The sequence below is a fragment of the Protopterus annectens genome, chromosome 7.part1 (assembly GCF_019279795.1).
Source record: "Protopterus annectens isolate FY-2018-M chromosome 7.part1, PAN1.0, whole genome shotgun sequence".
In the NCBI taxonomy this organism is placed as follows: Eukaryota; Metazoa; Chordata; order Ceratodontiformes; family Protopteridae; genus Protopterus; species Protopterus annectens.
The window spans coordinates 279,662,678-279,677,798 of NC_056740.1; positions in this window are offsets into that span (position 1 = coordinate 279,662,678).

A 15,121-nucleotide genomic window follows, 5' to 3' on the forward strand; every position below is an offset into this window, starting at 1 on the left:
CCCACTTTGACATGTATCTCTCCAGCCCCATGCAACAACTGGAATACCTTCAGCGATACCTTAGTAAAAGGATACAAGTCCTAAACAATATGTCTTGCATGGACCACGTCAAAGATTTATTACTATACTCAGTATCCTAAAGAGTGCTTAGAGGTGATGTGTTTGGCATACGAGGCATCCTCCAACCTAATACAGATGGACCTACTGAACATCAGCAAGTCAAATGTCATAAGAAATACTCAGTCTGGGTATCTAAACTGAATGTTGTGGAGATATGGATATATATCACAGAGACTACCTATGTTCCAGAGCAGACTATCCATAAAAATAAAACAACACTCATCCACCCATATTCAAATGCAACTTGTATCTAAGGATAGATAATAGAAAATGTAGCCCAGGATTGCCCCTTATGCCACTAATGGATAGAGGCATTTCCTAAATGCTGCATCCCTTACATGAGTCTCCTCAAATTATCTGTGGTATGATCAGTTATTCTCACTAGGGCTAATAAACAATTATCAGCCATGGGGTAAGTAAGACCAATCAGAAAATGTTAATTCTAGCACCAAAAGGGAATTGGATAAGCTTGAAATGTCCTCCAAGTGAACCTATGTTGTGGTAGTAGATAGTTATAAAAAAATTGCCCTTTTTAGATCACTAAGCATCCCACTCACCCCCCCCCTCCCCAGTCTTCGACAGCGTCCAGTGCCTATGAACTCAGGAGCTTAATAAAATCCACAAAAGAGAAGTCTGAGGCTAAAATAGCTACCCAAGCCAAAGACAATCACAAGTAATTTTTACAAGGTTAAATATCTGCATTTTGTAATCTTTATTTTTAAAACATCATCTTCAGACTTACTACAGATAATGATATTTTTATCCAAGATTGAAGGGATTGTATAGTAGAACCATTATAATAATAAAAAAAAGTTGTTTGAAATTACCGCTAGTTGGGAAAGTATCTGTATTAAGTCAATATTTATTTTCAGTAGGGCAGAATGTTTTTGGAAGACTGCCCTTTCCCAGATAAAGTTGACAAATTCCCCCAGATCCTTTTAAAGTAGGCTTTTACAGCTAACTGAGTGTAAGCAAATATGACACATACTGATGAAATGACTTAAAGGTTCTGCCGTTCTGTATAATTTATGACATGTTATGTATGATTGTATGTAAACATTTTTTGTTGGTCCAAAATACGAAAAAACAAACCAGCAACAACCAGGTGTCTTTGCCAAATATCCAAGGAACAAATATTCAGAAAGTAACTAAGCAAAGACAAGGCTCCAGCTTCTTTGAAAGACAGACTGCTTTAATAATAATGAACACACACAAGCGCTTTCACCATTAGGCTTTTTCAGGTGTATGAATTACCTAAGTCAACACACCCATTTTATACCTAAATACATTTGGCTTAATTAGTTCTTAAAGCCATATTACTTTACATTCATTCCCTTCTAAAACATCACATAATAATATAAAAAATATACATCTACATATTTATATTAAAAAATATTAAATGCATATATATAATAAATATATTAAAATATATACTAAAACGTATATAACTAACATCTAAAGGACATACAGTAAAATACACATTATCTATGTAAAGGTCTATTCTTTAAAACTGGTCTCAGTGGAATAATATCATTAAGGCCATGTCCTGCACTGGCCCTGAGCCTTACTATCCATTCTACTTCCATGGTCTCTGTTTTGTTTCTAATATCTCCCTTTCTCTTATTAACATCAGTAATCCCCAATACTCTAAATTTAAAATTATGTTGGGTATTAGTCTCTTTTACATGCTTTGCCAAGACATTGAAGTTACTTCCCTTTCTAATGTGGTATATATGCACTTTTATTCTATCTTTAAGAGACCTATCGGGTTTACCTACATAGAATTTATTGCATATTTGGCAATTAGCCAGATACACTGCATGCTTCATATTACAATCGGCACTAGCTTTTAGGTAGAATACTTTACCCATATCTGGATGTTTGAATTCTTTCTCTGTTGTTATATAACTACACCAAGTACATTGCTTGCATGGTACACTTCCTATTGTTAATTGTGGAGCTTTGTAAAGAAGTACAGTGAAGAAGCCAAATGTAAATGGCATAATTTACCAGTAAATGAGTATAAAGCCTTGGTAGACTTACAGCATAACTCTTATATTGTAATCAGACCAGTAGATAAAGGGGGACAGATAGTGCTGTTAGATAAAGATGTGTATGAAATTAAAATGACTGAAATGTTAAAGGACATACAATTTTATGAATGTATTAATAGTACACAGATAGAGCAAATGATTTATAAAGTTAATAATAAGGTAAAGGCACTACAAACTTTAGGTTTCATGGATGAGAGTCTCTTTAAATATTTTGAGACATCTAATCCCACTATTCCTATAATTCAAGGTCAATCCAAGATTCATAAAAATAAGAATAACCCTCCAATGAGACCCATTGTAGTGGGTAGGAATTGGTGCACTGAGCCCATATCCATAAACTTAGAAAAGAAATTAAATCCCCTTCTTAAGATATCTATAACTATCTTAAAAACACAGAACATTTTATTAAGGTCCTATACTCCTTGTATATGCAAGATAAACAGGAGGTAGGGAAGTGTTTATTAGTTACACTAGATGTAGTATCATTATTTACTGTCATTCCCAATGACGTAGGAATTAAATATGTTACTAAAATGATGACTGAAGCAGGTAAATATGTTAACAATGAAATTGAATTAATTCAAGCTCTACTATATTTGGTCTTAGAAAATAATATTTTTATGTTTGGTGAAAATACCTATTGGCAAAAGAATGGAGTAGCGATGGGTACATCGTGTGCAAATACATACGCAAATATAGTTATGTCTGTATGGGAAAATGAATGCATAATAAGAGATGCATTTAAAGATTATATTTTATTTTTCCTCATATTTGTGGATGACCTCTTTCTTTTATGGAAAGGTACAATAGAACAACTAAAAGAATTTATAATATATTTAAATAAGTCTACACATTTTCTTAAATTTACAGGAGTTTGTTCCCAACAGGAAATAAACTTTTTAGATATTACAATTTTTAAAGAAGATAAAAATAAAATAAGTACCAAAATGTACAGGAAAGAATGCCATGTAAATAAATTGTTGAGTAAGGATAGTTTGCATCCTAAATTTGTTTTTAAGAATGTTACACAAAATCAGTGTTATATATCTTCCAGATTAAATGTCAAAAAGGAAGATTTTGAACATCAGGTCAACGTTACAAGGAATGAACTAAAGGAAAGAGGTTATAATAAATATAGCATTAATAGGAGTGTAAATCAAATAGAAAAATTAAGAGAAAATAAAGCCAAACCAAACTTCTCAGAGTTTTTAGAACACTTAAATGACATGAGTAGCAGTACTAATAAATATGGGGCTAAAGACCTAAGGCCATGTTTTAATTATCCAAGGAATATCAGAGAATACACAAATATTATAAATAAATATTGGAATATTTTAACCTCAGATGAACAAATTAATACATTTCTGAGTCCAATACCACAATTTACATTTAAAAATAATTTATCCCTAAAAAGAAGATTATGTACTAGTAGAGCAATAAAAGCTCCACAGTTAACAATAGGAAGTGTACCATGCAAACAATGTACTTGGTGTAGCTATATAACAACAGAGAAAGAATTCAAACATCCAGATATGGGTAAAGTATTCTACCTAAAAGCTAGTGCCGATTGTAATACGAAGCATGTAGTGTATCTGGCTAATTGCCAAATATGCAATAAATTCTATGTGGGTAAAACGATAGGCCTCTTAAAGATAGAATAAGAGAGCATATATACCACATTAGAAAGGGAAGTAACTTCAATGCCTTGGCAAAGCATGTAAAAGAGACCAATACCCAACATAATTTAAAATTTAGAGTATTGGGGATTACTGATGTTAATAAGAGAAAGGGAGACATTAGAAACAAAAGAGAGACCATGGAAGCAGAATGGATAGTGAGGCTCAGGGTCAATGTAGGACATGGCCTTAATGATATTATTCCACTGAGACCAGTTTTAAAGAATAGACCTTTATGTAGATAATTTATATTTTAGTATTTTACTGTATGTCCTTTAGATGTTTGTTATATACTTTTTAGTATATATTTTAATATATTTATTATATATATGCATTTAGTATTTTTAATATAAATATGTAGATGTATATTTTTATATTATTATGTAATGTTTTAGAAGGGAATGAATATAAAGTAATATGGCTTTAAGAACTAATTAAGCCAAATGTCTTTATGTATAAAATGGGTGTGTTGACTTAGGTAATTCATACACCTGAAGAAGCCTAATGGTGAAAGCGCTTGTGTGTGTTCATTATTATTAAAGCAGTCTGTCTTTCAAAGAAGCTGGAGCCTTGTCTTTGCTTAGTTACATTTTGTATTTTTTGTTGGTGTTCTGCTATACAACACCATACTAATATTTCAGTACTTTTACTATTTGTTACTAGTGTATGTATCTTACTTTGCTTTCAAAGAAGACACATTTTTCCAGGTGTGTTAATGGGTAACAGACTCCTGCTAATACCATGAGTGAGGAAATGATCATTTCAATCACCCATTTGGGGAGGGTACCCAAAGAGCTGTGGCAGATAAGGACTGACTGCTTAGCTCCCAGAGTCAGCCTGCTAACGCAACAGATGTTACTTCATTATTACTGCACTGCTTCTCACAGTCATTAACCTTCTAAAAATGATATTCTTCAAAGGAGAGTATTTCATGCAATTTCAAATGTAATGTCTCCTCTGGAAGGCCACATCAAATTTCCATTAACCTCTGTATAGAACAGGGTTGCCTCATGCCTTCCCTGGACTGAACACCAGATGTAAATCAAAGTGTAACTCTTTCTTATAATACAACAGATAGTCCACAGAGCTAGAACTCAAGAATGAAAGTATAGGTCAGGTGCTATCACAAAAAAAAATTACTGACAGAAACATATTTATGCAGTACCCCACCCCTTAGCTCTCCCTGGCCTTTGTCCCTCAGATTCTGGCAAATATGGATGGAAAATTTCCTACAGTTTCTCCTGCCAGTCTGGTTAATATGGGCATCCTGAGACAGTGTAGCAACTGCCTCATGTACATGGACAACCATCTACTACTACCACCTAGGAACACAATTTGTGAGAGATGCAATTACATTAGGAACCTAAAGTCCAAGTTCTCTCCCCCTCAAGCCAGTATATCTGGCACAGAAAAGGTTATCAACATAATCACTACACCTCAAAAACCACCCACACCTACACAACACACATACCTACATATGCAAAGGTCCTCCACATAAACATACCCAAACAAAGGAGACTTCAGAGGCAAAAACATATGCAATCTCCACAGCCCACCACACCACATACCATGCATAGTCCACACACCTGTGCCTTACAGTCACTAAGGCTTCACAATAAACCCAACATATTAGTCATAGGAGACTCCATTGTGAGACACACAGATGTGCCTCTCACCATGCTGGATAAGGAGAAAGTCATGGTTAGTTAGCTGTCAGGTGCCAGAATCTGCCATATCACATACTCACTCAAGTCACTCAACAACCGGTACTGTTATGACTCTGTCATAGTCCATGTTGGCATGAATGACTTGAGACATACCTCTATGGACTATATGAAGAGAGACATGATTGAGCTCACTGATTATGTGTCCTAGGCAGGTATGACCCTAGCCTTAAGCAACATTCTGCCATCACCCACAATGATGCCTCAATAAAAACAGAAAATGATTTACTTTAACAATTGGCTTAGTTTCTGGTCATTCCAAGGGGATCCAGTACCTGACAGCCTGGGAAGATATGATCGACAGACCATGATGCTTTGCCAGAAATGGCCTGCATCTGTCTCACCTGGGCTTCAGGCTTCTGGCAAAGGCTCTTGCCTCCCCTATAGTGCCTTTTTTTTAGGAAAAGTGATGAGGTTAAAACTACCAACATAAACATTTCAACTAAACACAAATTAAAGGTCATACTGCTAAATGCTAGGAGTTTAAACACGAAACTGCACTCATTGCAAGCATTCCTAACCCTGGAAAATGTTGACATCTGTGCAGTCACAGAAACCTGGTTCAAAGCTGCAGAGAGCACCCCAGCCTTACTTGGTTACTCATCCTATCATACATTCAGACCCCAAACTGTGGGTAGTAAAGCCAAAGGAGGTGGAGTTTCAATATACATTAAAGACATATCCACCTCCAGGCTGGTCACACAGTATGATGCACAGGAGATGCTCCAGGTGCAGTTAACCATTGACAAGACCCCTATTCAAATCATTGCAAGCTACCGGTCCCCAAATCTGACTTAAGATGCCCAATCCACCTATTTGGACCTGTTCAAATCTATCAAGATTCAACCATTTCCCCTGATCCTGGGTGACTTTAACTTCCCAAACATAGATTGGAAGAGGTACTCATGCCAGAACACAAATGCCCAGAGATTCCTTGATTTTGTCAATGCAAATGCATTGGAACAGCTAGTCAGTATCCCCACAAGAGGTGATAATATCCTGGACTTGGTATTAACCAACATGAGTAACCACTGCAGCATCCCTATAGGATCATCATCCCTGATAAGATTCAACCACAAAGCAGTCACGTTCGAAGTCACCATCTTCCCCAACCCCCCTCTAGCTAGGATCAGACATAAACACTTCTCCAAAGCTGATTAGACCCTCCTGAGGGATGGTATAAACAGCTTCACAGCCCCCTCCCCTCTGTAGGAACTGGCACCAATATCCAAAACTACACCAAAGCACTATATGAGCATTTATATAGTTGCATGGAATCAGGAATACCTGACAGGACTAAATCATCCTCCACAAGGAAGAGTAAACCTGTCTTTGGACATCTGCAATAAATAAACTGTATAACAAAAGGAAAAAATTGCTGTCCAAGACCAAGAAGGATCAGGTACCCAGTTGGAAGTAATGTCTCCTTAGCCTGAACAAGAAAATAAGAGCACTAGTGAAATCCTCCAAAGCAAACTTTGAGACCAAATTGGCCACATCTACTACGGGCAATCATAAAGCCTTCTTCACACATGTCCGCAACCTCAAAATTAGCACCCAGATCTGTTCAGAACTGGTAGTCAAGGACACCACATATAGAAATGCAGTAGATACAGCATACTTGCTGGCTGACAGATTCAATGCAAACGTTACCCCTCTGTCCCCCCATCAGTAAATCAGGACATCCCCAGGACCTGCCCCCTTCCCCTTATATCTAGGGGAACAAGTAATCATTGTTCTCTCAAAGGCAAAAAATACAGCCTCCATGGGAACCAATAACATCCCAGGCTACATCCTACTTGAACTCAGGCAGGAACTTGCAGCACCATTAGGCACCCTATTCAACTAATGCCTGAGTACTGGCTTCATCCCAGCTTAGTGGAGGTCAGCCACTATCATCCCTTTACGCAAAAGTGGAGTGTCCACTAATCTGGGAAATTATAGACCCATCAGCCTAACTAGACTGATCTGCAAGGCCATGGAATGGATTATCATGGAGATCATTAACAAGGGCATTAGCAACCTCCAAACACTTGATCCCACACAGTTGGCTTCATCAAGGGGAGGTCATGCCTATTAAATTTGGTTGACTTCTTTGAGATAGTCACCAAAGCCATGGATGAGGGGACGACGGTGCACACCACCTACCTTGACCTAGCCAAAATCTTTGACACTATTCCCCACTTGGGTATAACAGATAAACTCTCTCAACTAGGCATCAATGCATATGTTTTTAAAACACTAATCCATAGGGCACAAAACAAAAATCAAAATGGAACACTGCCACAAATCCACTTATCACCAGGGTATGTCCACAAATCGACTAGATCAATCCATATGTTACCAGATGGGTAACAAACTGGCTCACTGATAGAACCCACATAGTCAAAATAGGGGAAGCCACCTCAAGCAGTAGACCCGTAACAAGTAGCAAGTAGCATACCTCAGGGTTCAGTCTTGGGGCCTCTGTTATTTGGGATATACTTTTCCGAGATGTAAGCCAAAACCAGTAGGCTATGGCTGACCAAGTTTGCAGATGACTGCAAGCTGGGTGCTGTCATCAATTCCCCTAGTGATGTGGACATCCTCCAAGAGGGTCTAATTCAGAAAAATGATTGGTGCCAGAAACATGGCCTCAAGCTGAATACCAAAAAATGCATCATCATCATCCCCTTTGGGGAGAGTGACATCCCCACAAATTATCACATTAATAACAACATCCTAAGCATGCAATCAGTCATGAGGGATTTGGGCACCCAGGTTGATAGCAACTTGACTTTTGACCACTATGTTGCTTCCATTGTACGGAAAGACTTCTACATGGCCCACCTCATAAGTAAGGGTATCTCATCTAGGGACAAGGAGGTCATAATATCCCTGTATTCTTCCCTTATAAGGTCCATTATTGAGTACAATGCCCCTTTTGGCATGTACCTCACAAAGCACATACAGCAGCTGGAGAGACCACAGAGGTTCCTCACCAGGAGAATCCGGGGCCTCAAACATCTACCATATACAGATAGGCTAAAAGCCCTATCCCTTTACTCAGTTTCATACAGACTTCTCAGAGGCGACCTCTGTCTGGCATACAAGGCAATCATGGACCCCACCTTGATGGGACTGCTGCATGTCTGCAAGTCAAGCTCCCCTCAAGTAACCCACATGCTTGGCCTCAACCTGGCCTGTGACATCAACAAGACTTGTTGGCGGGACAGATTTGTGTCCCAGAGACTCCCTCATCTATAGAATAGACTCACTCTCCACATCAAGCAGAGTACCTCTTTATCCCTTTTTAAGGGCAACCTGGAAAAATGGATGGGAAACAGAAAATATACCCCTGGGATTCCACCCGGTCCCTGCTGGACAGGGGCGTTAGGTGCTGATTTTTCTAAACATGGGCTAAACTCTTGGCTGGGCTTATAAAGCCCTCAGGGCCAATAGCCTAATAACCTCCTATGATCCTATGATCCAAATCACTTAACTAGACATTTATTCTGGATTGTCTTTGAAATGAATGTTAGGTAAGGTCAACATCATCCTAGATCACAGCTCATATTTATCAAAATTCAAGGGTTTTGGAACAGTAGTCAGATTCTCTGTCACTCTGCTGAATGAGGTTAATGTTTACACTCCCTTTATAAATACCAGGTCACACTGCACACTGTACAGCAATGACTTACATCCCCCATGTCCATGATCTGCTTCATCATACTAGGCCAAATACCATCTATTGGGAGCCTCCCAGATCATCCATCTATGGTTGAACTGCCACAAAAAACTTCTGGCTTTCAAAACTGAATAAAGGTGGTCTATATATTGTATGAATATCAGTCCCAATCTGCGTATGTTTGATCCACACCACCAAACTCCTTTACTACAAAGGTTTGAATGCATATCCAAGAATGGCTGTAATATCATAGCACTTGTAACATCATGACTCCTTAGAAACTCGAACAACCTTTTCAGTATCACAAACTTAATCCACAGACATAAGACTTTCACAGAGTTTGCAACATTAACAAAGATTTAAACCATACTTGCAGAGACATAAGATTAAAGCAGTGGGCAAATTTACCTTCACATTTAATAACAAGCTCATCTGTATGATCTTTTTAAAACATTGAGTCTCCACCAGCAAATTGTGTCAAGCTAAGAAAGACAGTTTATCTATTTATTTATCCATTGTTGATCAGATTAGTCTTCCTAGAACAGTAGCCTCTTTTCAGGGGAGAGCCAAGGTGGTATTTTTACTATTAGTGGAAATTTGGCCAGGGCATTGGGGAACTTCCTCTACTCTTGGTAGTTGAGGGAAGGATTTGTGTTACACATTCTGAATTCCTGTTTCCTGTCCAGGCATGGAGGTAGCCAGGAGGAACAGGAAGAAAATATGGCTGATCCAGCTTTCGCTGAAAATGAAGTGAAGGTTGATGAAAATGTAGCTGAAATGGCAGAATAGCTACCAGAAGATTTTCTGATGCCGTGGGTGCAAAAAAAAACAATTATATTGAAAGAAAAGGAGATTGCAGCTGTCACAGAGATGGATTCAGAGGAAAACTTTCAGAGGAGATTGTTTGAAGTAGAGACGGTTACCACTGAGCAATGCATAATTACAACCCTCCAATCGGGAGGGTTGTGGGATGATTATTTGAAAGAAATGGTAAACAAAGTGAACCATAAAGTGGAATAGCAATTTCATAGAGTGACATCATGGAGAAAACAGAAGAAGAAAAAGGAAAATAAGAGACTGTGCCAGAAAAAGTTCAAGAGACAAAAACTTATGCTGTGGAAGAAGGAACAAAGAAGAAATAAAAGAAACAAGAAGTATACAGTATGTGTGAGCCGTAAAAACAAAGAAAGTTTGGACAGGTTTAAGGTTTGGGACTCTGTCATAGCACCTCTGGGTGAAAAAGCAAAAGAGGTAAGAGCATTCATTTTAAGTAATAAGGAGACTTTTTGTGACTTGATATTTGAGACTGGGCAGCCCATGGAAAATTTTCTGGGTGCATATGAACAAAAGAAAAATATTTATCTATGGTCAGAATATGTTGTGCAAGGTTTTTACAGACAAACAAAAAAAAGAATAATGATCCAGTTTATAAATGAAGTTGAAGCAAAAAAACTAAAAGAACGTTTGTTAACTATATTTAAAGAAGTAATGGACACTACAAAAGTATATGATGAAAGAGGACTATGGACTGGGGGATGGAAATGTGGAGTAATACTGAAAATGGAAATGATAATATTATGCACGTACCTAGTATTATTAATGTTCATGGTAATAGGGGTTTTGTGAAATACAGGGGTCAACCAAAAACTTATTTTTGTGGAAAAAAAATATCATTTAATCAATGAATGTGATAAAAAATATGTTATTTATGTGGTAAAACAGGGCACAATGCAAAAAAAATGTAATTTAAAGTGCAAAAAATTTGGCAATACTGGTCATTCATGACTAGAATGTGAAATGAATATGCAAGAAAATGAAAATGAAGTTATACAGGATAAAGAGATAGTATAATGTGTTATACAAGAAGATGTACAAAAAGATGTAACTGATGCAGAGGTTATACATGAAGTTAAAGAAAATAACAAGGAATAAGAAACATTGGAAACAAGTGAGGAAGAAGCGGATTGGTGCACAGTAAGAAATAAAAATAATTCAATAAGGAAAAGAGTTAAAGAAAGGAAAAGAAAATTCAAAAGCATACTGCTTAGAGAAAATAAGAAAGGAAAGGGATAAATATTTTATTATACTAACTGTTCTTAAAAGCTGAAAATAGCTTTAAATGTGGACAGTATGAAAAATCTTAAAAGGAGAATAGGTATATTACAATGGTGTGCTGCAGTTGATGCATATATTATTGTTTTAGAAGATATCAACTTATTAACAGAGAAAGAAAGAACACAAACTGAGAAATGTTGGAGTGGTGTGTTAGTTTGGAACATGGAGCAACCTTTTTAGTATCACAACTTTAATCCACAGGGCATATGTATATTATGTCAAGAAAGCATTAAAATATTAGATGTAAATGTAGTGGAACTAGGCCAAACTATGGTAATAGATGTGACATGGAAAAAATATGTGTATAGAATTATAGCTTTATATGCATATGTAACAAAAAAGAGAGAAAGAAATGATGTTTAAAATATTCGTGAATATGTTTGTGTAAATATGGACATTATAGTGGTGGGTGATTTTAATTGTAATTTAAGGAGAAATAAGAGCAATTGTGATGGTAAAATGGCTAAAGAAATTATGAGAAGTGGAAAGTTAAGTGTATGGGAGAATAACCACTGGACCTATAAAATGAAGGAAATTATGACATAAATTGATTATTTTTTAATATCTGATAGTTTAAAAGTTATAAAAAAAGCAATTAAGTATGCTGGAGTTTCAGATCATGAGGCAATATGGGTTAAAGTACAGGAACATGAAGAATATATAAGAATAGGAAAAGGAATAAAGAGAATTGATGAAAATGAAGTATATTGAGAAGAGAAAAAAGAACTTATGGAATTATGGAAAAATCATATGACTGCGAGGGAGTTTTATGAAAACTGGACTGTTTGGTGGCTTAATTTTAAAGAAAAATATAAAAAAAGTATTTTTAGACTGTATAAGGAAGAAAAGAAGAAAAGAAAAAGAGAGATATAAGATATTAAGTCAAGAAACATTTAGAGACTTATTAGAGAAAAAAATTCATTTTATGAAAAAGAAAGAGAAATATATAAAATGAATCAAATTAAAATTAACAACTTGTTATATAAGCAAAAATATTGTTTGCAAGGAAAGAAAGAAGAAGTAGCACCAATTTTGAGTAAAATAATAAAGGTAGGAAAAATAATAAGAGAATTAAAAAATAAGGAAGGTAAGCAGATAAGACAGCAAGGAATATATGAAATAATTAAAGAATATGCATTGGTATTATTTGTTAAGAGAGAAGAAAACATAGAACAAATTCATAAAGGTGAAAAAATAAATAAGGAAGATAAAGAGTATTTAGAACAAAAGATAACCATGAAGGAATTGAATGAGATTCTAAAAGATATTAACAGGACTGGACAGAATTGTATATGGTATGTATAAATAAATGAAAGAGTGGCAAAAATCTTTTTAATAGAATTTATGAATGAATGGTTAAAAACTGGAATTAAAGAGAAAAGGATATGTACAGGAGTTATAAAATTTATATTTACAAAAGGAAATAAAGAGATAAAAATTGGAGACATATAACATTGAATAATGCCGATTATAACATTTTTATGAGAATAATAACAAAAAGGTTACAGAAAAAAATGGATAGAATATATGACCAAAATGTATTTGGAAGAAAAGGAAAAGTAAGTTAAGAGTTATGGATAATAAGAGAAATAATTGATGATATCATAAATAAAAATGTAGAAGTGAAGGTTATGATAGGGGATATAAGTAAAGTTTATGATAATATTCAGTATAAATCATTATGGGGGATTTATCACACATATAATTCAAGCAAAAAAATTACAAGTAAAAAAATCAGTTTATGAAAGGAACTATGTGAAACTAAATGTAAATGGCTGGACTGGAGAAGAAATAAAAATATAATGTGGAATAAAGCAGGGCTGCCCAGCTAGTAGTGTAATTTTCTCATTAGTTATGAATGTAATAGTGAAGGAAATTAATAAAATGTCAAGTAGTGGTGGATACAAAATGAAGGAAGTACAATTGCCAATAATGTATAATTATGCAGATGATATTGTAGTAATTGTTAAAAATAAAGTATGAATGGAAGAAGTAACTGAAACATTAAGTATAAATTAAAAAAAAATTGGTTTAAGTATAACTTATGAGAAAAGTAAAGGATTTGGTTTTAAAGGTATGATAGGAGGTGTTGAGTTCAATGAAAAATATATAAATATATTAGGAATAAGATATGGAAGGAATGAATACAGACAACAACAATGGGATAATGTACTCAAAGATTAAAAGATATGACTATTTTTTGGAAATCATATAGATTTTCATATAGAAAAAAGCCCACTTGTTGAACATCATGGTAATGGGAAAATTGCTTATGTTGCTAACATCTATATGATTCCTACTAAGTATGAAAAGGAATTAATGACAATTATATTCGGGTCTCTAGACTGAATCCAGTCAAAAGGGGGATTCTGTATATGAAAGAAGAGCAAGGAGGTTTGAGCTTAATAAACCCAATAGTACATGCAACATCTCTAATTTTATAAAAGGTATTACAATAAATCATGAAGGAAAATAAAAAAACTTGATAGATATGATACTATATTATAAATTCAAAGAAGTGAGGGAAGGAATGGAAGTTATAAAACAAAGTAAAAGCATTGTGAATGAAAAAAATGAAAGAGTACCAATATAAAATTGTGTTATGGAAAATAAAAAAAATGTATGTGAGAAAAATAGAAAGGAATGGTACTTAAGTATTATGAAATCATTTTATTATATTGATCCATGGAAATATTTAGAAATTGATAAGAAAAAAGCCATAATGATGAGATATAAACTATAAAAAGATTAATGAATGCAATGATTTTTTATGGAGATTGTCTATTAGAAAATTGCCAGTTAAGGCAAATATGCCATACAAAAAATCAAGATAGAATATGTAATAAATGTGGAGAGTTTGAGACTACTGTGCATGTGTTTTTGAAATGTGAAAGGGTTAATAATTTGTGAAAAGAAATATGTAAAGATAATAGGGTGAAAAGTCTGTTAAAAGTTGAACAAATAAATATGGACATAATAGAATTTGGTTATTATGGTGCACGTAAACAGGAAGAAGTGAAGAAAATGGACAGAGTAATATTTTATGCTTCACGGACTATATGGAACAAGAGACTAAATGAAATTAAATACAATGGAAAATGGACTTTGAAAAAAATTGGAAAAAAATAATGTTTTGGTTGTGGATAAAAGAGTGGAGGGGAAATGCTTAAATTGAAGTTTTTAATGTATGGAGATTTGTAAACAGGTGTAAATAATGTAAATATGTAAATAATATGTAATTATATATAGCAATAAAAAAACCCTACTCTTCACTGTTGAGAGTGGGAACCATTGTGGAGGAGCACTTCCTGTTTCCATTCTAGGCACAGTGGCAGCCCTGAAAGACAGGGAGGCATATGGAGAAAGAAGGAGATGATGGAGTAGTGAAAGAAATGAAGGAGAAAGCAAATATTGAGACTGGAGAATGTGTGCAGGATTTAGAGGAAATGTTTCAAAGAAACCTTTTTGATGGAGATGACTCAGCAAATGATGGATGCATAATTATAACCCTCCAGTCAGGAATTACATCTCTAGATCTGAACAGAATCCCTTTGTTTATAAGTTGTGCAGTACAGAAGGGCTACACCTTAGTCAAAAGTTTGGTCACTGTCCAGTTAAGTTCCCAAATCCCACACAACTTGGCCAACTCTTAGGGATGTATTGTTAATTTAGTATTTCACCAGGGCATATGACTTCTTAAAGGATATAATAACGCATTTTTGGCATTTAGCTTCAGTCCATGATTTTGGTGCCAGCTATTTATTT